The sequence below is a fragment of the Hemicordylus capensis genome, chromosome 5 (genome assembly GCF_027244095.1).
Source record: "Hemicordylus capensis ecotype Gifberg chromosome 5, rHemCap1.1.pri, whole genome shotgun sequence".
In the NCBI taxonomy this organism is placed as follows: domain Eukaryota; kingdom Metazoa; phylum Chordata; class Lepidosauria; order Squamata; family Cordylidae; genus Hemicordylus; species Hemicordylus capensis.
The window spans coordinates 38,692,670-38,719,931 of NC_069661.1; positions in this window are offsets into that span (position 1 = coordinate 38,692,670).

Consider the following 27,262-nt stretch of genomic DNA (forward strand, 5'->3'; position numbering starts at 1 on the left):
TCAAAATTCGGATTTGAATTTCAAATCTGATCTGATATTCATTATTGCCAGAGCCTGTAGAATCCAAATTCAGATTGTCAAATTCGGATTGGGTCGAATTCGCTTCTGGATTTTCTGAATGCACATGGGCCTACTAAATACAGGTGATGAGAATCTTATCTGAAAATGTGCATCCATTTCTCCCAAATAAATTCATAGAGAGCAACCATGCTGACTATGCAAATGGCCACTGTGCATGCATGGAGGTCATGTGCATGCTGCTGCCACTGCCATGACAAGACTCCTGGGAGTAGCACTGCTGTCACGTGATGGCTGCTGGTGGGGGGCTCCACCACAGTAGGAAGCTGTGTGCAGAGGAGAAGGAGCAAGTAAGGACCTGCTGTCCTCACTTTTAAAGGTGCCACTCGCCACCCTCTCTCCACCGTCCTACAGTAAAATCAGTTTGCCAGCCCCACAAGCCAGTTTGGCTTTGAATCTGGGCACGGACTTTGATTCATGCACATCCCTAGACAGCAGGCAGTGGAATGAAGGGATCTACTAACAAGGGCTTCAACAGTAGTGCAGTTACCAGCCCCAGCTAAATATTGATGGTCTTACCCTGACTGACCCAATGCAACATGCCTTTTAGAAGGGTTTAGGGGTGCTTTTTGGATTTCCTACATGGGGTCATAGCTCTCTTACCTTCCAATAAATGTAAAAGCTGTGGAAGTAATGAAGTGGGTGGTACAAAAGAAGGTAGACAAAGAGATTAGGATGGTAGAGTGTCAGGTCTGGATTTGCACCCCGCTCTGCCCAACCTTAGGACATCTCTTCTTGGAGTCATCCCTAAAAGATGTCTGGGGAGTATCATTTGATTCATCATTTGTCACACCCCAAAGGATATTCAGTAAATTACTTCATTGACCTGAGCTTTGCTTGGTCAAGTACACCTCTTTTGATGCCACAGTGTGTCTGGTTCACTGGTATGGTCACTGCACCCTGATGGCAAAATGCAACATCAAGTCTGCCTTCTGGCTGTTGCCAGTGCATCCCTATGATTTTGATTTGCAGAGCTTTAACTTTTGGGGACAATATTACTTTGACAAAGCACTCCCTGTGGGCTGTGCAATTTCATGTGCAGCATTTAAACGTTTCAGTAACTTTCTACAGTAGTGTTTTACTTTTCTTTCAGGCTTTTCATTCTGCACTTTTGGGATGATTTTCTGCTTGTTGGACATACTCTTGAGTGTGTGTGTGTGTGTGGGGGGGGGCTTTTCAAAGCTTTGCTGAACTGATGTTGGAGCTAGGGGTGCCCTTGGCACCTGAGAAGTCTGAGGGCCCATCCAGCATTTTGTAATACTTGGGTATAGACCTGGACTCTGAACAGGGGCTATCCAGGCTTCCACTGGAAAAACTAGAGACACTGTGCAGCAAGCTACTTACAGGCACATAAGGCAGCCACTCTATGCATGTTAGCACTCCATATGCATGTCACTTGTTGCATGGTACTGCCCAGCAGAGCATTTTGCCAATGCTCAGGGAGTGGGCAGAGGGAATTATGGTGGTGAGAGTTGGGCAGGCCATTACAGGGGGAAATGGTCCAGACAATTTAGGTCTGTTACTTTTTCTGGCTCTTTTCCCAATCCTGCAGCCCCAGAGAACTCTGGGAACACTCTCTCAAGGATTAGGGTGCTGGTGCTGAATGCCAGGTTAGTAAATGGTAAAACATCTCTCATCAGTGATTTGAGTGTCGATGAGCATGCTGACCTGGTACATATGACAGAGCTCTGGCTGGATGAGCTGGGTGGGGTTGGTATCTTGCAGCTTTGTCCTCCAGGTTTCCTGATTCTGCAGCAGCCCCATCTTGAGGGTCAGGGAGGCGGTGTGTTGGTCATCTATCATGAGATCTTTCCCCTTTCCAGGTGCCCAGTTAGGCAGTCTCCAGATTTTATTTATTTATTATGTGTTTATTACATTTCTATACCACCCCATCCAAGGGCACAACACTCAAAAAGATTTTGAGTTTTTGTTTTTGAGGGTGGGCTCTGAGATAAGCTGGGAATTCTGTTGGTGTGCTGACCACCCTGCTGCAATTCATTCTCCCTACCTGAGCTGATGGGGGTGGTCGCGGAGTTGGCATTGGGTTCCCCCAGACCTAATGTCTTGGGAGACTTCAGTGTCCATGCTGAGGTCCCCCTAGTAGGGGTAGCTCAGGACTTCATGGCCGCCATGGAAATCATGGGCCTATCTCAATTGGTATCAGGCCCTAACCACATGGCAGGACACACTTTTGATCTGGTTTTTGCTGACCAGGGAATGAATGGTTTGGAAGTGGAACAGTTTGAGATAACTCCCTTGTATGGACAGATCATTATCTGGTGGGGTTTAGTTTGACTGCAAGGGTGGTGGACCAATTAGAATGTCTGTCCTCAGAGGCTTATGGATCTGTTCAGTTTCCAAACAGCCCTCGAAGAATTTCCCATGTCCAGAGCTGGTGACTCTGTTGAGGCCCTGGTTAATCTCTGGAATGTGGAGACAACCTGGGCTATTAACACTTAATGCCCTCTCTAGCTTGGTGGAGCCCACTCTGCTCCTTGGTTCTCCTTGGAACTTAGGGCAATGAAATAACTCAGACAAAGGCTGGAATGATGCTAGAGGAAGAGTTGTGACAAATCTGACTGAACATGGGCTAGAACCTATTTTTGGGACTACTCCATGGTGGTGGGGGAGGCAAAAAACCATTTTTTCCCTCTGCCTCCATTGCATCTGCTCAGTTTCGTGGTGTGAAACTGCTCCAGGGTGATTGTTGAACACTCCAAAATCTACCTTTTGGGCTCATGTGGGGAAATTAGCTCAGAAAGGAAGTTTCACATAAGTTTTAATTTGCACCACCCACAAAGGAGGTTGAGCAAGCGATACGGACCTAAAAGATTTGAGTGATACGAACCATCAGATGGGTGAACAGAAGATGAACTGGACTGACTCAAGATTTAAGTTTCATAATAAAAGAAGATGCTTATTGTAGGGAAGGTTACAGAGGAGAGGAATATTACTATCAAAAATACATTTAACTGCAATGAGGCATTTTAGCTTAGAGTCCTAATTGTGTTAGTTTCCAGGCCAGCAAGAGAAAGAGGCTTTTAGAGAAGGAGGAGGGTTGGATCTAAGAAATGGGAACAGAGATAGACTTTGGGCCCGAGGAGGGGTGAAGTCTCATATAATCTGGTCTGGACAAATTGCTCTGGGGACAACTGATGAACTTGGTTCCACAGGAACAGGTCAGGCTAAGGTGGGTGCAAGAAGGTTGGAGGGGTTAATTGTTGAAGGTGATTCCAGGAGGGTGGTTCCTCCTTGAACCCAGTTTTCCCGTGAGGACTGGGCAGATCAGGCTGGGCAAGAAAGCCAATCTGGAAAATGGCATGAAATACTGAACATCGCTTTGCATTGTGGCCGGTAGACAGTAAATCTCCCAAAAAGTTGATGGAGTAGGCATTGGAGTCCCAAATGAAGCGTCCAAGGAAGCATGTGAATCCCTGGGAATACATGGTGGAGTCCCAAGTGAGGGGCACAAGGGAGCACACTGGTTCATGTAACTGGGGGTTCTTATATCCAAAAACATATCCTGGGGGTAAATTGGCAGGTATCTGGCAGGTGTGTTGGGAGGGACCAGCAAGGACCCCATTGTTGCTGATCTTCCTTCCTGAGTGTAACAGTGTGGGTATTGCTGGTGTATGCCAAGGCTTTTGTCATGAAAATAGAGTGCATAGACTCAAGAAGGGGCATCTGCATAAACAGAAAGGTCCAGTAATCTAATCAGTACTTTTGATGTCTGCATCTCTTAGGTTCATATCACTTGCTCAAATTCCTTTGTGAAGACTTACCTCTGCAAGCATTATTCTTCCTGTTGAGTTAATTCGCACATTAGCTGACTGCTATGCTATCCTTTTTGTGAAAGGAGGGGGGAAACAAGGCAGTTCACTCTGACGGCAGAGCAGCCTTGGCAGAGAGTTAACCTGCTTTTAGTTAACTTCTAGGGTCTACTTAGGATGTAAGGGAAGGCCTGCATCTGCTCCCCTTTACAATTTGCTTGTTAGAATCCAAATCTAGGGGCGACTGGCCCACTGTCACTAAGTGACCTGTCCCCATGTGTACAAGTGGAGAGTTTGTGACACTGTGAGGATCCTGAGCATATACAGAGTGGGATCTCCAAGCCTGGAGACTCACACAAATGAGGGGGCCAACAGAAAAGCTTTGCTAGTAACATAGGCCACTGGAGCTTTTTCATGTAGCAAAGTTATTGCTTCATACATTCCCCTGTGTAATGGGGGATGAAGCATCTATAGCCCAATGTGACCAGTCTGCATGCTTCTTTGCAGATAAAGTCACTTGTGTCCATGCTGATATGGACACCAGGATTTTGGCAGTTTTGGCAGATGTGCTTTGGGTAGTATCTGGTCCTACTGTGTTGGATTCTTTTCAGTTTGTTCAGCCTAAGGATGTGGACAAGATCTTGGACAGTGTGCAGGCAACATCATGCACTCTAGACCTTTGCTCTTCGTGGCTAATAAAATCTGCCAGGGAGGGTATGGGCAGGTGGTTAGAGGCTATAATCAATATAGCCTCCAACCACTATTAAGGGAGGGCAGGATGCTATCATGCCTCAAGGAGGTGGTGCTGAGACCACTATTTTTAAAAGCCCTCCCTTGACCCCTCCAACATGAACAATTACAGACCTGTTTCTAACCTTCCCTTTCTGTGCAAGGTAATAGATCAGGGGTGGGGAACCTTAGCCCTTCAGCTGTTTTTGAACTACAACTCCCACAATAATCGTGGCTGGGGATGATGAGAGTTGTAGTTCAACAACAGCTGGAGGGCCAAGGTTCCCCACCCCTGTAATAGAGCGTTTGGTGGCATTTTAGCAGCAGAGGGTTTGGGATGATATGGATTATCTATCTCCCTTTCAATGTGGATGACCTACACCGGGAGCTTGATAGGGAGAGTGCATCCCTATTGGTTCTGCTGGACCTCTCCGCGGAGTTCAATACCATTGACCATGGTATCCTTCTGGACCACCTCTCCAGTATGGGGATTGGAGGCACTGCTTTGGAGGCCGTGATGGGCTGGATGGGTTGAGATTTAATCCAGAGAAGACGGAAGTGCTGTTGGTCAGTAGGAGAGTCAATTGGGATGAAGGGACTTGATCAGTTCTGGATGGGGTTGCAGTTCCCTTGAAAGAGCAATTGTGCAGCTTTAGAGTACTGCTGGACCTGGCTCTGCTTTTGGATGCTCAGGTGGAGACGTTGTCCAGAGGTGCTTTTGCACAGCTTTGGCTAGTGCACCAGCTATGTCCCTTTCTTGAGAAGGCAGATCTTACCCACGCCTTAGTTTGGTCTTGGCTGGATTACTGTAATGCGGTCTACATGGGGCTGCCCTTTAAGAATATTTGGTAACTGCAGCTAGTACAAAATGTGGCAGCTATGATTTTTATCCGGAGCTGCCTGCTGAGATCATATTACACCCATTCTGAAAGGACCCAGAAACCAATTTTTCCCAGGGTCCAAATTAAAGTGCTAGTTTTGACCTTTAAAGCTCTCAACAATTTGGGCCCTGGATATCTGAGGGACTACCTGCTCCCAGGAGTTTCTGCTCGCTTGACAAGATCACCTGAGGGGGCTCTGCTCTGCATGCCAATGGTGAGAGAAGGTTGGCTGTCGAGCACATGGGACAGAGCCTTCTCAGTCATTGCCCCCAGGCTTTGGAATGCGCTCCCAGCTGGCATCCACTCCTCAGCTTCTATCACAGTTTTTAGAAAACAAGTTAAAATGTGACTCGCGCACTACTTCCGGTCACTTCTGGACCGAAGAGGGGATGGAGCAGCAGGGAGGTACTTTGCCACCCCGCCGGTCTGGTTTTCAAGGGAGCGTCAATGGGGGAAACGTGGCATGGGGGGAGGGTAAGTGCACCCTCCCCCATCCTTAAAGGTGTCCCCCTCACCTTTTCACCTTTGAGCCGGCTCCCTCCGGTTCCATGAACATCCCTACCTACTTCCCCACAGAATCCGCTTGTCCTGTGGCTATCATGAGTTCCTGGTTGTATGGCAGACCTTCCTCCAAGACTTTAATGGAGTTTCTTTGTTGAGGAGCACAGTTTGCTGGGAAGAGGGTTTTCAGGTTCAATCTGACATGGCTGGCTCAGTGGGCTTCAGAGTCTATTGGTGAGGTCAAATGTGTGCTGCTTGCTGGCCCTCCAACTGACCGGATGCCTACACTGAATTGAAATAAATGGAATTAAATTGTGTTGTTAAGGGAGCGAGCGCTCCTTTAACTTTATTTTGTTGACCGTGTGTCTGCTGCGGCTGGCACACTCGGTGGGGAGGGGGATCCCAGTAACGCACTGCACACTTGCATGGTGCATTATTGGGACTTCTGGGGGTGGGGCAACATGTGGTGGTTCATCCTGGCACTCCAACCCCCAGAGTTGTTGGGCCAGCCACAGGCAAGCTGCCGCTTGTTTGGGCAGGTTATCCGCCCGCGTAGGGACTGCCAGCCAATCATCTGTGGGGATGATTTTTTTCCCCATATGGGTGGCAGTTGTCCTGTGGGGAGCTGTAGATTTGAACAAAGCTGTTTCTGGTGTGACAATTTGGCTGTGGTGCAAGTGGTTAACTGGCAGCCTCTCAGTAAGTGGTTAACTGGCCCTCAAAACCACATAGAGTAATGGCCCTAGTATGGGATTTTGTTCTTATTTGCTTGCATCTGAATATCTCATTTAGAGCTTGTCCTGTGTCAGGTCTCAATAATGAAATGGATGCCCTGTTGCATTTTCAATTTTCCACATTCAGGGTGTTAGCAACAGAAGCAGATCCAGAGCCACTGCAACTCCCATCAGACATCTGGATTCACAGGAAGCTGAGCTATCTGCACTATTTCCTCTTCCATCAGGGTAGCATAAAAGCATAACGTTGCTCAATATCTGGCCTTTCTAGACTAGTAGACTTGTCTTCTGACTCTAGGTGCAGGGTTTTTTTCTCTTTCACAGGTCCCAAAATTTTCCATCTACCTCCGCACATCAGGCCTCTCCCTGCACATCAAGGTGCAACACCTGGCAGTGGTTTATTTTTTCTGTCAAGTCAGGGGTGCAAAAAACCCGTGTGATAATTTAAGGGTTAGGAAGGTGGTTCAAGGCTGTTCTAGGGAAAGGGGCAGCTATCCAGAGAATAGGTGGCCCTTAGTCCCATGGAGCTTAAATACTGGCAGCTCTGCCACTGAACTGTGCTGATGGATTTGAGGCCCTATTGTCCAAGTAGCCTCAGTTATTAAGCTTTGTCTGTTTTTCCTCAGGGTCCTGGCAGTTATTAAGCTGTTGCCCCAGCCAGGTTCAATTTTTTGAACCTGGCTCTGCATTGAGATGAAATAATAATAATAATAATAATAATAATAATAATAATAATAATAATAATAATAATTCGATTTCTATACTGCCCTTCCAAAAATGGCTCAGGGCGGTTTACACAGAGAAATAACAAACAAATAAGATGGATCCCTGTCCCCAAAGGGCTCACATTCTAAATAGAAACAGAAGATAGACACCAGCAACAGTCACTGGAAGTACTGTGCTGGGGGTGGATAGGGCCAGTTACTCTCCCCCTGCTAAATAAAGAGAATCATCACGGTAAAAGGTGCCTCTTTGCCCAGTTAGCAGGGGTAACTGCGAGGGATATGGCCTTGCAGGCTCTGGTTTGCAGCTGTGCATTTGGTTTTCAAAAACCAATCAAGCTGGGAGGGGGCTCCCTGGATGAGTTATATGCAAGAACCAGGCCCCAGCTTTACCTGGTTTTGGCTGCCCAATCCTGTTTGGCTCATTGCCCTTTGGGCAGTGCCACTGCCTTCCTCCTGCATGGGTCTGGCGTGCCTTTAATGCAGTTTCAAATCTTGTTGGTACTCCACCACTCATATTGGGTATTTGTTTGACATGCCTGCCTGTGGTGTAGGGAACTGGAAGGCAGGGATGCATAAGTGGAATGAGAATGTTATGTTAATTAAGTTATGGAGGTCACAGTGAAAGAAAACCAGTTTAATATGCAAGCTGAAGTTAAAGCTTTGGGATTTTGTTATTGTTAGCTAGATATGACCTCATTCCCTGCCTTCCAGCTGCCCTCATACTCAATTGACGCCTCTGTTTATTGTTGTTAGGGTTCTTAATAAGGTTAGGCCAGGCATTTGCCTGTGCCCCTTTACCCAGATATGATTGTGCGGCCTCTTTCATTGATCTCAGTACAATAGCCAACATCTTGACTAACACTGTACAGGTGCTGCTAACAGCAGGAGGCATGCAGCACTAACTTCAGTGCTTCCAAAGCAAGGGGTGGTTTGTGTAAGAGCACAACCATTTCACTGCTCTCTCTGTATTTTGGAAGAACTGTTTGACCCATCAAAGCATGTCCCTGAGGGCCGCACAACACTCAGGGATGTGTTTATGCTGTCAAACTGTGCTTCTGGAGCATGGTGAGTCTAGTGAAAATTGTGTTCTTGCACTTCAAAAGTGCCAAGGCTAGCACTGTGCGTGTGCTGCTGTTGAAAGCATGTGCATGGCATTAGTCTGGATGCCCGCCAATAATAATATAATAATCCACTGCTGTTCTCTCCCACCTTTTTCTGCTGACATTACTAGGACTGTCTAGGTCTGATGCATATTGTCCTGTAGTTCCTATAAGCAGGGTGTGCTTCTAAATCAGATTTCTTCTCCACTAAATGCCCAACACAGACTTAATCTTTCATTAGTATTGTAATGAATAATGGGTTGCCAACTATCCAGTGGCCAACATCCAGACTACCACCATGCCAGCACAACAGAGGTTTCTGTTGCACAAGTGGGGGGAGCATGAGTTTTTTTGGTTGTTCCTCCCTTCACTCTGCAGCTGCCCATGCCTCCCAAGAATATGTTCCTTCAGGGACATATTTTCAGGAGGCACAGGTGGCAGCAGAGGGAAGGGAGGGTCACCTAATATCATGCCCTCATTCTGTGATGAAGACTTTGTTGTGCCCACATGGTGGATTTCAGCCAGTATTTTTGTAGGTCAACTGGGAGAATATTTGGAGCAAAACTGGAGGACTGTGGAATGTGAAATTCCATGAAACCAAATGGACCTCCAAGTGTGTTTCTTCTGTAGCTATTATCTATGCAAGCTTCTATGCATAGCTCCAGAATTGCCCATTTGCTTAGACAATGTGGGGACACTTTCCTGTCTTCTGGTGCTGTGCTTGGCAGCATGGTAAGGTAGATGACCATATAATGGGTGGACTCTGTGTCCTCCACAGCATCAATAATTAGGGGAGGTATACAGAAGTCTTCAAAGTTAATTGGTAAGTTTCAACCCAACTCTAGTGTTTTTCTCTCAAGGACCAGCCCATGACATTTTGGCACCTGGAGTTGGGTACAAAATGCCACTCCCCGTCCCCTTCCACACATATAATTGTCTTCCACCCTTTACCTGCCTGTTCCTGCCATGCCACATTTGCTTTTCACTGCTAGGTTGGTGGTGAGTGAGAATGCTGCTTCACCCAGTATTGGCAGCAAACATAGGGACATAAGGACATAGGGACATAGGGAGTTGCCATATACTGAGTTAGACCATTGGTCTATCTAGCTCAGTATTGTCTTCACAGACTGGCAGCGGCTTCTCCAAGGTTGCAGGCAGGAATCTGTCTCAGCCCTATCTTGGAGAAGCCAGGGAGGGAACTTGGAACCTTCTGCTCTTCCCAGAATGGCTCCATCCCCTGAGGGGAATATCTTTCAGTGCTCACACTTCTAGTCTCCCATTCATGAAGGAGAGAGAACAAACAGAAGATGAGGCAAGGAGACCGAGAGGGCTTAGGCCACAGAGTTGGGCTAGGGTGGGGCTGGCGAGAGAGGTGCCAACAGATCTTGGTGCTGCCAACTGCAGAAGAGGTGAGTTTGTGGGGGAGGAGGGAGGAATGATTCCAATTTGGATTCCCCCAAATTCACCACCTGAAGCAACTCTCTTCACCTGTTGCATGATGGGATCAGCACTGCTCCGCTTTTGGCTAGTTACCAACACTGAAGGGCGCATACTCAGGTATGTAACCAGTGATTAATCCTGACATGCATAGGACTGTATGTATGTGCTACAAACGGGATGGAACTGATTATTTATCTCTGTTAAAGAGTAGAATACAAACACATTTCATCTGCAATGCTAGGAAAAAAACAAGTACTAGTTGTAGTAAGTCCTATTAGTTGTTTTCTAGCTGGAACAGCATATTTGCACATTGATAGGAAAGCTGTTCTTTGTAAATCTCATAGGCAATATTGTTGTGATCATGCTTGGGCATCTGACAGGTATTTAACAGTTGAGTTCAGGTTGTATGAGACAACAGGAATGCTGTTGTGGTGAATCTTTTCACTGCTGGGATGAAATGAGTTGTGACATAGCAGTGAAGATTAAATTTGTAACAGATAGAGCACGTTTAAAACACTAGCTTATGATTTCACAGTGGCATTACAAGTCTTACTGCAGTATTTAAGCAGTTAGAAAGGATGCTTGTCATTTGGGTTTGCATTTTTATAAACGAGGATTTGACTGTCTTTCAAGGAGCCATGACTCAGTTTGCGTGAGCCAAGCACAACATTTCTGTTGCTGCTGTGTTGGCAGTCTCGCTTCACACTTCAGCATACAAAACAGAGGTGCTTAAACAACTGGGGGAGGGGTACATCATCTCCTCAAACAGCCACTGCCCTTGCTGGTTTACAATAAAGTAGCTGACGAGCTTGTGCATTTTGGTTGGTGAGATGATCAGCCAAAACATCTCTTCTTTTTTTTTAATGTGGTTTATGTTGTAATTTCAAATATGCAAAAATATTCCAGGCTTGTACATTTATACATAGAGTACATGCCTTTCTTTTGGCAAAGAATTTAGAACAATATAACATTTTTTGCAGTCAATTCTCTGTTACTCTAATGATTTCTGATGGAACAGGCAATATTTATGTCTTTATTGGTTCATGTTAAAAATTTCTGCTGTATAATGTTACAGAAAGTAGCGCTATTGACAATAATGTTAGCTAACATCCTGACTAAATTGCTTGATGGAAGTCCTATTGGAATTAAATAGTTCTTTAGAGTAACTCCTGAGTAGTACTTTTGAGTAATCATATATCTCTTGCATTTATAAATAACCAGTAAAGACATTTCTAGCTAATCCCCTACCCTGTCTTTTAGATACTTGGCTAAACAACAATTGTATTCTACTGTAATGTAGAAAATTCTGAGGCCGTGTGTGTGTGTACTATAAAACATTTGTGTTAATTAGAATAAATATGATACCATCCCAAGGCTATCCTAAGAGCATGCATACATAAATAATGCATTCTTTACTCAGCCATCCTAAAGATATGATGTGATTTAAGAAGCACATTAATCACTAGCACACTGGTACATGGGACTTACCTGGTTGGAGCATGCTTTAAAATACAAATCCTTAATCTGTTCGACTAATAAACTAAGTCTAGAAACCTATCCATTGATTAATCCAACTGATGTTTTTTTCCTATTAATTATAAAGCACTTGGGGGGATAAATTATCACAGGATTCTTTCTTAATGGTTTCCCCATGATGCTTGTGGATTTGAAGCATTGCAAAAATTACTTTAACATGTTTATTATTATTATTATTATTATTATTAATATTCCTTGTTTGCACAGTCAAACAGGTGTTATTGACTGGTCCTTCCCAAGGACCTGGGATGCCAGAATTTTTTTAATCAATATTGTTGTTATAGGTATCGCCACAAAATGTAGGCTGTTCCCAGTAAAATTGTTTTTTGTAATTGGCTGATGATGATTTCTGTGGCCCCTATGGTGTTGAGATGCTCTTCAAGTTGTTTTGTAATTGCACCTAAAGCGCCAATTACTACTGGGATTATTTTGGTCTTCTTCTGCCACATAACCTTTCAATTTCGATTTGTAGATCTTTCTATTTTGTTATTTTTTCTGTTTCTTTTTCTTTTGTTCTGCTGTCACCTAGTTTTGCTATGTCAATTATTTGGACTTGTTTTTCTTTCTTCTCAACTACAGTTATATCTGGTGTATTGTGCGGCAGATGTTTGTCTGTTTGTAGTTGGAAGTTCCATAATATTTTTACATCTTCATTTTCTACAACCTTTTCAATTTTGTGGTCCCACCAATTTTTGGCTGTAGGTAGCTTGTATTTTTTGCAGATGTCCCAGGGTATCATTGCTGCTACCTTGTCATGCCTTTGTTTGTAGTCAGTCTGTGCGATCTTTTTACAACAGCAGATTAGGTGGTCCACTGTTTCAACTGCTTCTTTACAGAGGTGGCACTTGCTATTTGTTGTTGATTTTTCTACTTTTGCTCTTATTGCATTTGCTCTTAGTGCCTGTCGTTGTGAAGCCAGTATTAAAACCTGTTTCTTTCTTCAAGTTGTCTGTCTTGAGCCACTGTCAGTTCTTTGTGGTGTTTGATTTTCTGGTTATAATATTATTATTATTTCTTATATAGGCTGTTCCCAATAAAGCTGCTTTTTGTAATTGGCTGATGGTGATTTCTGTGGCCCCTATGGTGTTGAGGTGCTCTTCAAGGTCTTTTGGAATTGCACCTCGGGCTCCAATTACTACTGGGATTATTTTGGTCTTCTGCCACAGCCTTTAAAGTTCAATTTGTAGATCTTTCTATTTTGTTATTTTTTCTATTTCTTTTTCTTCTATTCTCCTGGTATTGCTGTGTCGATTATTTGGACTTGTTTTTCTTTCTTCTCGACTGCTGTTATATCTGGTGTGTTGTTGTTGTTGTTGTTGTTGTTAATTCATTTATTTTGGAGCATGGAATCTTTTAACAACTCCATCTGGACTTCAACAGGTTAATTTTTCAATGAGGGCTGGGTTTTATGTTTATATTTTCTTAGCCTTGGTCAAGAGAAGTGGCTTTGCTTGCTCTAGTGTTGTGCCAAAGTGATAGGATTTCATTTGTTTGAAAATCTAGCACATCCCAAGAGGTTACCTTGGTGTAGATTTCTTTCTCTCTGTATTAAATCGCTTATTGTCGCAAACTGACTAGTGCTGCCGGGCTTTGAAAAGAACTTCTAAGAAGGTTTAAAAAGAAAAAGAAAAAAAACCTTCTGCATTGAAGAGTTTTTCAGCTCTGCAGACTGGAGTACGATTTGCAGCTGTTTGACTTGTGACAGTGATATGGATCCAATTGTACACAGTGTGCTAAGGAGGCATGGATGCAGCTGGAATAGAAGTTATAAATTTTAAAAGCAATGCAGATTTTGGCCATTAATTGGCCACTAATAAAAGGAAACTCAACTGTTTCTAACTGTGGGAGCCTGTAGCTCTGTATCTGATAACAGGAATTCATACACATTACACAGTTTTAGTGATTCAGACCATGACTAATTGAAATATGAGGCATAGTGATCAAATTTAGCTTTACCAGCATGCACTCTGGTTTGGGACTGTATGGCGACAAGGTAGCATTTATTACTTTTTTTCCATAACACTGCCTGATTGAAATATCTAGCTGTGTTGTCAGCAGAGGCCCAGCTGGGTTTTGGAGCAGCTAATTAAGTCATTAAAGGACTGGTCAAACAATCTAAGTCTTGCATACTAAACTACGTCAAAGTCTTCTTTATATTCCTTAATAGGTCAAGATCTGAATTTTTAAAGGAAGGTTGTTTTAGTAACCAATATTTATTTGTCTTGGAGTTTGACTAAAATGTATTGTCAGAGGTAAGTAAAAGTTTCCGAACCTATTTTAAACACACATTTTAGCACAGTTGCTGTGCTATATTTAGTTTACCTTTGACAGATCTATAAAAGATGACTTAGTTAACAGCTAAATTCACGATGCCTAGAATAACCACTAAGCACCTTGTCAGGATGGGAGAAGGAGAAAAGATATACCTATAGGTTATGCCAGGGAAACGCTATTGAATTTCTGGCCAGTTTTTGAGTGGCTTTGCATAAAATAACACCATGGCAAAGATTCAGGGGGATCAATCATTCTTGTCTGACAATTCAAGGATTGCCTCACATGATGGTGGAGGTTTGGACCTGCGCTCCAAATAATGAGGCTGTCCTCATGAGCAGCCTAGTCCAGGCTAGGGCAGCCTAGCTTGGGTTAGGCTAGGCTGCTCATGTGGAGTGCCAGGAGCGGCATGGATCCTGGCACTCCCACCCAGCCTAACCCCACTTCCTAGCCCGGCGCTTAGCTGAAGTTAAGGGAGTGAGCGCTTCCTTCACCTTGCTGCCGGGATTGTGTGTCTCTTTGGGCTGCCTGCTTAGAGCACTTGTCTGATGGAGGAATCCCCCAAGGCACCATGCTTGTTGCACGGTGCCTTGTGGGATATCTGGAGGCTGGGAAAATGAGTCCCAGCCTCTGTTGATCCACACTGCTGGGAGTAGCCCGTATAGTGAGCCTTGCTGCTCCCGGCAGTGCAGATCATGTGGGCGCACGGACCATGCTATGAAGATACAAGCACTGATAGTCTGTGGGAAGGTAGGTTGGATCCTACCAAGAGCAGAAGTGTTCTATTCATGAAAATCTTTGTCTGGATGCTGCCCATTGTAAGGGAGAAGGAAGGCCTTCTCATAGCTAGGTTGTATTTTGCAAGCTGCTGGTATTTGGACCAACAAGTTATTTATCATAATATTAGGAGACAGGTTCAGCAGAAAAAAAGGGAACTATGTCAAGCTTATGAAGTGGGCCACTGCTCAGCTCGCATGTACTATATCTTTCAGGGAGAACCCCTAGTGTATAGCTGGGCACCATTTATTCACAAGTCAAGACGCATGTCGTTTGCACGGTGGAATGCATGAGGCTCAGGCTGTGCATTATGGAATTCCATGAGACAGATAACATTTTCCTCTGGATATCTGCTCAGCAATAAGTTAGTTATGCATAGAATTGAAGCCCAAGACTGCAGTTCTAAACACACAGTGGATCTACTTCTGAGTACCCATGCATGATTGCATTGCATGTGGAAAAATAGTAAGTGAGAAGATGGTGCCCAGGTATTTCCTCCCAGTCATTGTTCAACTCACAGTTGCCCTCTCTAAGCTCCTTTGCAGGAAAGACATGCAGAGACTTCATATCTCTGGCCACCCCATGGATGAAAAAAGCTATTGGCTGATTAGCTTTTAAGTGGAAGAAAGACGGGAGCGAAAAGAATTAAGCAGCCTTTCCCTATTTGTCTCCCCTCCTCTTAGACTCACAGGCTCCTTAAAACATTGATATAAATGATTTGTTTTGTCTAATACATGCAGATATAGAGTCTAAGACTTTATTCCCAAACCCCCAGTAAATAGTTTTTTTGCTTCTTCTTATCCTTTGTTTTGTTTTGTATTTCATGAATTTGTATTTGTACTTCACTTCCCTTCAACAAGTAATTACCAGGGCTGTTCACAGAAACCATAAAAGCAGCAAGATGATAACAATGGTAAAACATCAACAAAAAAATAATAGTCAGCTCCCATGCATAGTGCATCATTAGCTTAGTAGTGGGGGAAAGGTAGCTGCTTCAGAATACCAATTTACAAAGAGTTTTCTTGCCCGTAGCTGACCCTTTTGGTTTCTTATAGCTACAGAGTGGTAATTCTTCAGTCAATACAGCCAGGAGCATAACACAAAATGAGCTTCCGCAACATGACTGTGGATGTTATGATAAAATATAATGAGATAAATTTTGGAAGAGACTGGTCTTGACTGAAGAATTATAGCACTTGTAAGATGAAAACTTTAGATAGTTGAAGGAAATGTTATCAGTGCTTGTGAGCTACAGGAGTATATAATTAAATACCATTAAGGCGTCTGTTCATGTATTGCTCATACAGGAAAAACTCTGTAGGAAGACTGTCGTTTAAAAAAAACCAAAACATGTCAGTTTGGTTCATGACCTTAATACTTCTATTCAATTTTCTTACTTTAAAAAAATTCCTGTACCTTAAACACAGTGACTGAATTAAAAAGGTAAATTTTAAATTATTGAAGACCTGCAGTGAGGTAGGCCATTATCCCCTAGGTAACTAGTTTCTCTTGCCCCCACCCCATAATTTAATCCTATTAGATCTAGTCCTTCCCCCTGAAGCAGGAAAGTACCTCAATGCATGTCATGTAGAATGGCTACCTTTCCTTTTATTTCCTGCTTTTTAACTAAGTTGGATGTGATGCAGTCCAAATAACACCTAAGTGGTAAATTAATAACAGTCCCTATATAGGATACATTATCAGTGGGTGTCTGATTTGTGCCACAGGTTACAATATTATGTGTATTTTTGTTCTTTATCTAGAATAACCAGATTTTGATTTTGTGCTCATAAACCCTAACAAGGATTAGTAGCCCATCTTCACTTGTAGCAAAATCCTTGCTGACATCCAGGCTAATGTTACACATGCCAAAATACATCTTGTGTGCACAATGGGGGAGGGGTGATTTCCCCTCCCCCGCCCAATCTCCCTTTCTCTCTACAGCCTTCTGTCTCTCCGGAAAACATTTCCATCAAGGTTGTTGGAGGACCTTCAAGAACATATTTTCAGGAGGCACACAAAGCTGTGATGGAAATGGGGAATTAGCCAAAATTGCTCCTTCTCTGTTGTGCATGTGCCATCTTCACTGTGACTACAACAGGGCAGTAAAGATGTTGGAAGACAACTACTGTGGGTTTAATTGCCTTGACTCTGCCCTCCAGTACTCAGCAAGGTGATCCAATAGAAGTTCTTGTGGCAGGTTCATGCATGGCAAAGGAACCAGCCCATCAAAACCAAGGCAAAATGAGTCTTCTGGCATCTGGATTAATAGCATCGTTCTTCCCTCTGAACAGAAATAATTGGATAGTGCATCCTTTCCAAATGCAGCATTCTCAAGGGAGTGTGGGATAGGCATGACATTTCCCCCCAGCATATGGAATGTGATGATAAAGAAAGAAGGAAAGAAGAAGGAAGGAAGGGGGAGAGAAAGAGAGAGGTATTCCATTAAATCTAGATGGATCTGTAAAGAGATATGTATGAACAAAAGAAGCTGCTTTATATTGAGTCAGACCATTGGTCCATTTACATCAGTATTGGAAGGTCAGGGTTCTGAATCACAGGGAGAAGGTCTCCCCACATTCAGTGCTTTCCTCTACAGACAAGCAATTGAACCTGGGGGAAGCAGGGAATGTGGAAGTAGGGAATGTGGCCATGAAGTGTGTTGACATGAATGGTCATGAAGACCTGATGTGTTTCCACAGGGGCGCACCTAGATGATTTTCGTGCCTGGACCAACCCTTCCATGAGCCCCCCCCCCGCCAGGTGCCCCCCTGCAGTGAGGCCCTCAAAACCTACTTTTGGGGGTGGGGCTCATGCTTTGTTTAAAATAAAACAGCATGTAGGTCAGCCATGGTGCGACAGGCAGGTGCAGGGTGGCTGTAGGAGGCCCACCGCCCATATGGAGGCCCCCTTGGACCTTGCAGGCCACAGACCGGTGCCCCAAGGTCCGGGGCTTAGAGCACCTCTGTGTTCTCATTCTCCCTCTACCTGGGTGCATTGTGCCCAATTTTAGAAGTCCCAAAGAGGACTGTACTACTTACAATATGCTTTTCTTAAAGCCAGGACTAGGGGTGTGCAATTTGGGTATTCGGTGATTCGGTTCGGGACCCGAACCGAATCACCCCTGTTCTGTTTTGCGCCTGAATATGGGCCACCCGAATCACCCTTGATTCGGTTCGGATTTGGATTTAATCCGAATCTGAATCCGAATCAATTTGGGGGGGAAAGGGGGCCCAGGGGCAAAATTTTGGGGTGGGGTGGTAGTGCCAATGGGTGGAGTCTACCACCCAAATTTCAGGGGAATTGGGCAAAGGGCTGATTTGGGGGCAATTTTTGAAGTTTTAGTGACTTTGGGGCAGTTTGGGGGCATAGCATGGGATCTGGGCAAAAGGAGTGGGGTGGGGTGGTAGTGCCTAATGGGTGCAGGCTGCCACCCCAATTTCAGGGGGATTGGGCAAAGGGCTGATTTTTGGGAAATTTCTGAAGTTTTCATGTCTTTGGGGCAGATCGGGGCATAAAGTGGGGCCTGGGGCAGAATAGTGGGGTGGGGTGGTAGTGCCTAATGGGTGGAGGCTACCACCCCAATTTCAGGGGGATTGGGCAGAGGGCTGATTTTTTGGGAATATTTGAAGTTTTGGTGTCTTTGGGGCAGATTGGGGGCAGAAAGTGGATCTGCCCCAAAGGAGTGGGGTGGGCTGGTAGATAGTGCCTAATGGGTGGAGGCTACCACCCATCCCCAATTTCAGAGTGATTGGGCAGAGGGGTGAATTTTGGTGAATTTCTGAGGTTTGTCTTCATAAGGTGAAGTGTGCTAAATTGATTACTTCCTCATAAAGTTGAGGTGTGAATTCTCATTCTATCATAGCAAATGAGATTTTTTTCAATTAAACAACTCTCATGACCCCACTTTCACTTTTTCACACTCTCATTTACTATGAATATAAGGAAGTAATCAATTTAGCACACTTCACCTTATGAAGACAAACCTCAGAAATTCACCAAAATTCACCCCTCTGCCCAATCACTCTGAAATTGGGGATGGGTGGTAGCGTCCACCCATTAGGCACTATCTACCAGCCCACCCCACTCCTTTGGGGCAGATCTACTTTCTGCCCCCAATCTGCCCCAAAGACACCAAAACTTCAAATATTCCCAAAAAATCAGCCCTCTGTCCAATCCCCCTGAAATTGGGGTGGTAGCCTCCACCCATTAGGCACTACCACTCCACCCCACTATTCTGCACCAGGCCCCACTTTATGCTCCAATCTGCCCCAATCTGCCCCCAAAACATGAAAACTTCAGAAATTTCCCAAAAACCAGCCCTTTGCCCAATCCCCCTGAAATTGGGGTGGTAGCCTGCACCCATTAGGCACTACCACCCCATCCCACTCTTTTTGCCCAGATCCCATGCTATGCCCCCGAACTGCCCCAAAGTCACTAAAACTTCAAAAAAAAAAAAAACCCCAAAATCAACCATGAACCGAATCACCCGAATTTTTCAGGCCCGAAATTTGGGTCATTCGGCTCGGGCCTGAAAAATATTGGGGGACATTGGTTCGGTTCTGCCCTGAATCACCCGAAATTGCTCGTTTCGGGCACAGATCATTCTGTGCCCGAAATTTTTTGCACATCCCTAGCCAGGACTTCGCAGTTTGGGTTGGATTTGGTAACCAGCCCACATTTGTGGTTGTCACCAACCCTGCCCCTCCCATGATTTGAAAGTGGTGGTGGGGGGTTGGTTTGCCTGCCCTTGGTCTAAGAAGCAGAGACATTTGGAAATAATGAGAAATTCCACTGCTTCTAGTACCTCCAAAAGCCCACGGTAAAGTCAGAGCCAAGTGCCCTATCCATCTATCACTTTGGGCTGGCAGGTGCCACGGATGTGCTCATCAGAATAAAACAGATGCTTACCTCTGCTGAATGCTTCTGTGGGCCACTGCTCAAAATGGTTCCTGTGCATTGACTTGGGGCTCATTGGCATGAACTTCTGAGCTCAGGGTAGGTGTGTCCGTCTCAGCTGACTTTTCCTTGTGCTCACAGGCTCAAGTGGTTAAGTGAAACTCATAACAATTTTGATGGAGCAGCCCAGATTGGCTACTTACATTGAATCACAACTTGACCTTTGCCAGTTGTAATTTCTCTAATGCTAATTCTATATTTTGAATATATAACATACACAATCAAGGGATCATCTCTTAGCTACAAAGTTTGAGCATCACAGTTTCCTACATATGGAAGCACTGGCATACTACATTTCTCTCACTATCATTCTAAATTACAAATGAAGGCAACATTGGCGTTATGATCCATACCACAATCTACAGGGGTAGATTAGGGTGTGGGAAAGCAATCTACATAGCTCAGTGGAAGAGCATCTGCTTTGCATGCAGAAGGTCCCAGGTTCAATCCCTGGCATCTCCAGGTAGGGCTGGGAAAGGCTCCTGCCTGAAACCTTAGAGAGCTGCTGCCAGTCAGTGCAGATAATACTGAGCTAGATGGATCAATGGTCTGACTCAGTAAAAAGCAGCTACCTAGTGGTGTAGCTATAATTGAGCAAATGGGTTCAAAGAACCTGGGCCCCCCAGCTCCTGAGGGCCCCCCAGCTCCACCCCTCCCTATATTCTTCATTATCTCCCTCACTCTGAGAGGCTGCCAGAGAGAGGGGTGAACAGGGGCTGCCTCTAGCCTAGCTACACCCCTGCTATGTATCTGTGTTCTTGAACAAGCAGTGGCTCACAGCTTCAAACATAGGCTAAAACCTAATTTTTTTGAACACACATACACAGAGGAGAATCATAAATGTCCCACAGAAGCAGACCATCACTGTATGTAGAACAGCTGGGTATTCAAAATCTCAACAATGTCTGTATATGAGATAAATATGGAAGAATAATATTTTTGACTGAGATTACATTTAAAATCCCACCCCACCCCACAAATGGTTCTGCTGAAGTTTCAAACCCCTGAAGTGAGATACTTAGTGGCACTTGTTAGTGATGGATGCTAATATAATTGCAGAAATCAGTGAAGTTCTGAAGTGTTTTAATCCAGTTGTTAGGCATGCAAATGGAGAGTTGCTGGCAGGAATCTTTGAAAATTAAAACTGTGGTACTGTTTGTGAATAAAGCAACATTATTATCCTTATTTTACTTTTCAGCTCTTTGTGAGGATTTAGCAACCTGAAATGTTTAAGATTTTGAACCTGAACAGGATTATTGTGGAGTCTTAGGATAAAATGTAGTCATATTTGGAATTTGCTGGCCACTTAATTTAAGGCAAATTTTAGCATGCATTTTTGTTGTGTTACAATATTGCACATTACTTTGCAGAATTAAATTGCACATAGCATACATTCTTTGTCTGAAAGTTTTTTTTAGCTCTCGGAGAATATATATATATTTTAAAAAACAACGGTGGCATTTTCATTGGTATCGTATTTCAAATACCTTTTATTCAGCGCTTTTATGACCAGTTGCTTGACAACATATAGATATAGTTACTTCATGTGAACAATACCCTTGTGCAATTGGTGCTGGTATGAATTTTTCAGGGTATATGTCAATATATACAGCAGTTCCCCACAGAGAGACATTTTAAAGGGGCTTTGTTTAAAGGGGCAGTGAATTTTGCAGGCAGAAAATGATGTTTTCTGTGAAGTATTTTCTCACTGCACTGTTTTAATTGCATCTATTAGAACAGCCTATTTTTTTTAATTAATCTTGAGTGTTCCAGTTCTAGTAATATAGTTGCTTGCCACTAAAGCATTCTTTCCTATAGCAAGCAATATGAAATGCCAGGACTGTGCTGTTTAGAATAAGCATCTTTTACAGAATTGATTTATTTCTGTGTCGGAAGAAGCAAACTCTTTCATAAAAGCTATATAAAATGCTTAAGGCTGGAGGTAGACATGATTTTTCAGATAACTGAACATACTAGGCAATGTGGAGTGATAGAGCCTTCACTGTAGGTGGTGTGTGTATGTACAGTCTCACTATTGTCTGTGTTCACAGGTTCTGCCAGAGATAATGGTAGCAATGCTCCATGGCCAATGCTGTCCATCATGCTGGATTCAGCTCTCAAAAACTACTGCCTGTCTGCAACTCAACTGGGGTGTGAGTAAAACAGCTTCTTAAAACAAGTTTGAAAAGACTCAGGGGCAGAAAAGTTCCCCAAGTGCCAATGAAAATGCTGGCTGGTGTCCTCACTATGCCAGCCAATGTCAGACACCCTCACTAAGGCTCTATCACCCATCCTCACTAATAGTGTGCACATGCAGCCAAAAAGAAAGTGCATGCGAAGTGCTACCATCTGCACATCTGAAGCATGGGTGCTCATGTCGGGGAGATTTTTACCAATCTCCCCTGGAAATGATTGATGTGTCCTGGATGTAAGTCCCTGAGGAATGCACTGTCCTCAGGGACCTAATTCTGTATCACACAGAGGTTTCTAGAGGGAGAGGGGTTCAGCAAAATCATCCCCACCCACACCACCATCCACAGTTTAGAAGTGTGGATACTAAGCACTCTGCATGTGCTTTTTTGACTGTGTGTGCATTAATAATAATAATAATAATAATTAATTTATATACCACCTGACTTTAAAGGCTCTAGGCAGTTCACAAAAACATTAGTGAGGATGTCATTCTGTGTGTGTGTGTGTGTGTGTGTGTGTGTGTGTGTGTGTGTGAGAGAGAGAGAGAGAGAGAGAGAGAGAGAGAGAGAGAGAACAAGCAACATATGCCCCCAATGCATATTCCTTAAAATCATGGAGTACAGATGTGCACATACAACTCCTCCCCACTAGGATTTTATTTATTTATTTATTTATTATTGTTACATTTATATATCACCTTTCATTAAAAACAATCCCAAGGCGGTTTATAAAAGTTAAAAAACATACAATAAAAATGACAATTAAAAATTAAGCTGAAATATGGAACAAATCTGATTTAAAATATATAAAATACAAACATAAAAACTATACGTGGGTAAAACACATGGAAGCAGCAATAAGAACAATCAGGTAATGGCCTGGATAAAAAGCCAAGATTTAACAAGCTTTCTAAAAACTGTGATGGAGTCCAAGGAGTGAATGGCCATTGGGAGAGCATTCCAAAGTCTGGGGGCAGCAACAGAGAAGGCCCTGTCCCAAGTGCATGACAACCTAGCCTCCCTCATTGTCGGCACCCGGAGCAGAGCCCCCTCAGATGATCTCATCAAACGGGCAGCAACCCTTGGGAGCAGGCGGTCCCTCAGGTATCCCATGCCCAAACTGTTAAGGGCTTTAAAGTTCAAAACCAGCACCTTGAATTGGACCCGGAAACACACTGTTAACCAGAGCAGCTCTTTCAAAATAGGTGTGATATGATCACACCGGGCATCTCCAGATAGAACCCTGAAGAAGAAAAATAGGAGAACACGGGTAACAAGTACAAGAAATATAACACAAAACCCGTGAGCAATGGGCAAGGCAAAAAATGCAGAGACACAATACAGGGTAAAGCAATACCCCACGTATAATCACAAACTCCCACAGGCATCCATATTACAACAGCAAGTAAATACAATAATGTGGGCTGATACAAACTCCACAAACTAAGAAATGTGATGCTTGACAACAGTCACTGGAATGCTGATCTTGTAAAATAGTGGATAAAATGCTGATGGTGCCGGTTTGCTGAAAGTCAATCCTCATAAGTACGAGGTAATATACTCTACACAGAAACCTTGAAACTAGAATCACAGGAACCTTGAAGCAGATAGAACCCTGGCTGCTGCATTTTGTACTAGTTGCAGTTTCCAGATATTCTTCAAGGGCAGCCCCACGTAGAGTGCATTACAGTAATCCAGCCGTGATGTGACTAAGGCATGGGTAACTGTGGCCAGATCTGCCTTCTCAAGAAAGGGACGCAGCTGGTGCACCAGCTGAAGCCATGCAAAGGATTCCCCTTCTGTTCAATGGAAAGGGCAGTCTGCCCTCTTTTGTGTTTACAATAGAAATGCTCCATTGAACTGAATGCAAGAACCTGCATGCTTAGTAAATATATGTGCAAATAGAGGTTTATACCAAAATGTTTTTAAAATTGACATTCCTTTACCTGTTCCATTCTTGATTAAACTATAATAATCAATTTTAGGCTATATAATCCAATTTTCCAAAAAAAGTTAAAAAAATATTGAAAAGCTATTGTTTTATTAAATGCCTTTGATCCTAATGGGTTTATTTAACAACATGATTACAGATTTCTCATTTTAACTACTTAGGAAGAACAGTGACTGTAGTTGCCACTGTGGTGGTGTCTTGTTTTTATCATCTGTGTAGCAGTATTGCCTTTTCTATAATAGGGCTTAGCTACTAACTCAGATGATAAAGTGAATAGAAGTGCCACAATAACAGTTCAGCACACTGTGACACAGATTTATGATGCTACCCTTTCCCCTGTGATGTTACGAGTGAATGCAGCAAGATAATTTTTAAAGGATAAAAGCACCCTAAACACTATAAACAAAAGGATATATTTCTGAGAACTTGTTGGTTTCAGTTTTTACTTTAATGGGGGTGTTAGGCATAAAATGCTTAAAGATTCCCTCAGTGTTTTCTTTTTATTTCCCAACCAGTTAGACATTACAAGCAAACTAGCTGACCTGGCGCAGAGCATCTGCACCCCTAGTTCTCCCTGTCTCCCCCCCCTCAGCCCCATTTTGTGTGTCCCCCCCGCCGCAGCTCATTCTCCCTCTGCGGCCAGCTGGCCTGGCCGCCGCTTACCTTCCGTGGCTCGCTTGGCTGCTGCTTCCCCTCCTCTGCCACCTCCATCCGCCCACCACCGTTTTCTCTGCTGGCCGGCCAGCATTCACCACTATTTTTCTGCCCGGCCGGCTGGCTAGCACCACTGCCATTTCTTCCCCCATCCCCATGGCTAATCGGAAGCTGCTCGCGAACTCTCATGAGAGCTGCCACACATGGGATTAGCCACGGGTACATCTTAGAGAAATAAATATATAGACTATCTTTAAAAGCAATTTTTTTATTTTACTTTCAACAAATTACAGCACATGTGTAAAAAATTTGCAACAATGGAAAAGAACAAATAAAAAACTCAAATATAAGCCAGAAATTGAGAGCCATTTGGGGTTATATGCAATGCTAAGACTCAGATTCAGTAAGATTCAATATGATTACCATTACCATCTCTATATTTATCTTAGTAAGTTGCATAGAAGACGATGTTTCTTGTCCTCAAAGGGCTCACGGTCGAAAAAGACACACAAAGTAGACTCCAGCAATAGCCAGCCACTGGAAGGATGCTGTGCCATGACTGAATAGGGCCAGTTGCTTTCCCCTGTTCTTTTTATGGGAAGCATCTCATATCAATATATGTGCTTTTAGCAAATAATTTAAGAATATTCTGTTATTTACTTGACAACAGAGCTGATCCAGTTAAATGTTCCATATTATCTCAATCACGCAGCTGATTTTAATAGCTCTCCTTAGTAGGGGTGTGTGTGTGTGTGTGTGTGTGTGATAATGCCTTGTAGTTCAACAAAGACTAGATTTATGCAAAGAAAAAGTAGCTGTTGCCAGCAAATGCAAAAAGCTGATAGATTTTCAAGGAGAACTAGATTTCTGCACTTGTGAGCGATGATAGATGTGTTTGAAACATAATCCTGATTAAAAATGCATGTGTGAAACTCCTTTGACTGTAGTGTGTGCCTGGTAGCATGTATTTTTTTATAATCCTCTCCTCTCTCCTCTTTTATGTGAGAGGAGAAAGCAAGTTGTAATAGCTTCTGCCCAGTTACCTCTTTCTTCATCATTTCCTGAACACTTTGCTTTTCTTGGAGAATCTTTAGCAGATGCTATTTTGATAAACCCCATAGCTAAAGTTAGAGCAGTGGAAACAAAGGGAAGAGCAGCATGAATTAGCCATTTAAGAGCGAAGGACTAAACTTTTGAAAAGTAACTCACAAATAAGCAAATCACCCACCACATTTTCAGCACAAAGAGCAATGGGTTTGTTGCTGAACTAGTTCTAAATAATCATTACTGGTTTTAAATAATGGTCCTCACCTGGCAATTGTTATGGTCTAAAATTTATATTCTCACCTCCTGCATGTCTCCATGGCTATCTGTCAGCATCCCCATTCATCTGAGCAATATAAATTGCCTCTTCATTCCAGTCAGGACAATGATAAATATTTGCTGAATATCTGTTTTGGTGAAACAGGGGAAAAATAATTCTGTGGAATTATCATGTTGTACATCATTACTGTAACCTAAGTCAGAAGAAAAATGGTGGAAACTTAAGGGTTAGAGGGGAAAAGATATACTTCCACAAACTTCTATTATTGCCCAGAAGTGCTAGGGAGACCCTGGTTCGCCCCAACTCACAAAATTAATATTTGAGTATAATCTTGGAAAAGGTGTGAGCAGGTCTTGTGGTAGCAAGCATGACTTGTCCCTTTAGCTAAGCAGGGACTGCCCTGGTTGAATATGAATGGGAGACTTGATGTTTGAACACTGTAAGATTTTCCCCTTAGGGAATGGGGTTCCAAGTCGCCTCCCTGGCATCTCCAAGATAGGGCTGAAAGAGATTCCTACCTGCAACCTTGGAGAAGTCGCTGCCAGTCTATGTAGTCAATACTGAGCAAGATGGACCTATGGTCTGACTCAGTTTAAGGCAGCTTCCTCTGTGTGTGTGTGTGTGTGTGTGTGTGTGTGTGTGTGTGTGTGTGTGTGTGTATTGGACCTATAAAGCCCTAAACAATTTAGACACCATCCACAGGTTGTGACTTTTTCAACTTTCTGCCTCGAGTGACATTCAAAGCATGAGAATATGGTACTCTGGTGTCTTCTATAGTACATATCCAGCAGTCACCATATCTTGGTAGTGTTTTAGTCTACTGATGTGAAGAGTAGTCTGCAGTGCAGTGCTGTGGAGACATATGATGAGACAATGCAGGCCTGACTCTAAGGCCTCCTGCTCCTGTCCATGGGTACTACACGCTCCTATTATCTGTGCCACTTATGGTATCTGTGACACAGGTTGGCCACCTATACTTTTATGACTGCATCCTCCTAAGTGACCCATTAACTTTGCTTACTGAGCAGAGAGGCATCCAATAATTTAAATGGCTCTCTTATATTTAGCAGCGGGAGAGCAACTATGCCTCTTCAGTCCCAGCATAGCATCCCTTCAGTGGCTCTGCTGGTATCTCCTTTGTGTTTCTTTTTAGATTGTTATCCCCTTTGGCACATAGGGCTCTTTCTTCTTTTTATATTCACTCACTCACTCACTCACTCACTCACTCACTCACTCACTCACTCTTCTTATATTTTATGATTTATTTTGCTATGTGAACTACTTCGTAAACTTTTTTGTTGAAAATATAATAATAATAATTAAAATCTCTGATCACCTCAGGGCATTCTCTGAATACTTGTCTATATGTATGCTATCCCCTGCCCCCTTTAAAATGTGGAGAGAAATGCTCTCAGCCACTTCCATCCCTTGGAGACACAGTAAAGTCCAAGACTCAGTGAGGTCATTCTCACAACCCAAATCCCTGGTGGCTAGGGAGGGCTGGGATGAAGGCAGGAGTATACCTAGCTTCCCCCACATGATCTCTCAGATCCCATCGCTGTGCTGCTCCACCGCACACACGATCATTGCTGAGGTGAGTGGCGTGGCATTCTGGAGGCTGGAGAAACGTTGCCTGGCCT